The sequence below is a fragment of the Apaloderma vittatum genome, unplaced genomic scaffold, assembly GCF_000703405.1.
Source record: "Apaloderma vittatum isolate BGI_N311 unplaced genomic scaffold, ASM70340v1 scaffold29872, whole genome shotgun sequence".
NCBI classification, from domain to species: domain Eukaryota; kingdom Metazoa; phylum Chordata; class Aves; order Trogoniformes; family Trogonidae; genus Apaloderma; species Apaloderma vittatum.
The window spans coordinates 38961-39689 of NW_009705804.1; positions in this window are offsets into that span (position 1 = coordinate 38961).

A 729-nucleotide genomic window follows, 5' to 3' on the forward strand; every position below is an offset into this window, starting at 1 on the left:
TGCCCCACCTCCTGCTCCAGTACCAGGGACGAGTGTGGGCAGCATAACCCCAGCCCCCAGCATGGTCCTTTGCTATCAGATAGAGAGAAGAGACATCATGGGATTAAAAATAAAAGCAAGCCCCCAGTAACAGCTGTAAGTCTTCAGATCACAGCTCATCCATCACTCGGAGGTGCCCTGTGACCAAAACCCATAGCAAATGGCCCCAAGCATTGCTTCTGCTCCAAGTAACTCATAAACTAACTTGCAAACATTAATTAGGCAAGTTCGATAAATGCCGTGTGATCACGGCAGCGATAGGGCCAAGTGGGCTGCACATCTGGTGGGGCACAGGATGCCAAAACAGGAGCACCAGTTCCCGAGCCAGCAGCCCAGTCACAGGCACTAACAACCGCACGGCCTGCGTCGTGCCTGAGAGGAACCCCCAAACAAGACACCCCAGGTAACGGGATGGACCCCAGGCAGATGCTAAGGGGAGGCTCCACATCTCCTGCTTCCCTCCCCTGTGCCAAATCCAAGCAGGAGTCACATCACCTGCAAACAGAGCGGCCAAGAGGCAGGAGGTGGCTGCAGGTTGTTACAGAGGACAGCATGTTGATGACAGTCTCCAGGGCCAGCGGTCAAAGGGACATCAAATTAATGTGAGCAAGGTTTGAATCCTCATCGGTATTTTTTCCTCTTTCAAGCTTGATGGGTCACACCAGGGAGACTGGATAATACCCAGTGGGG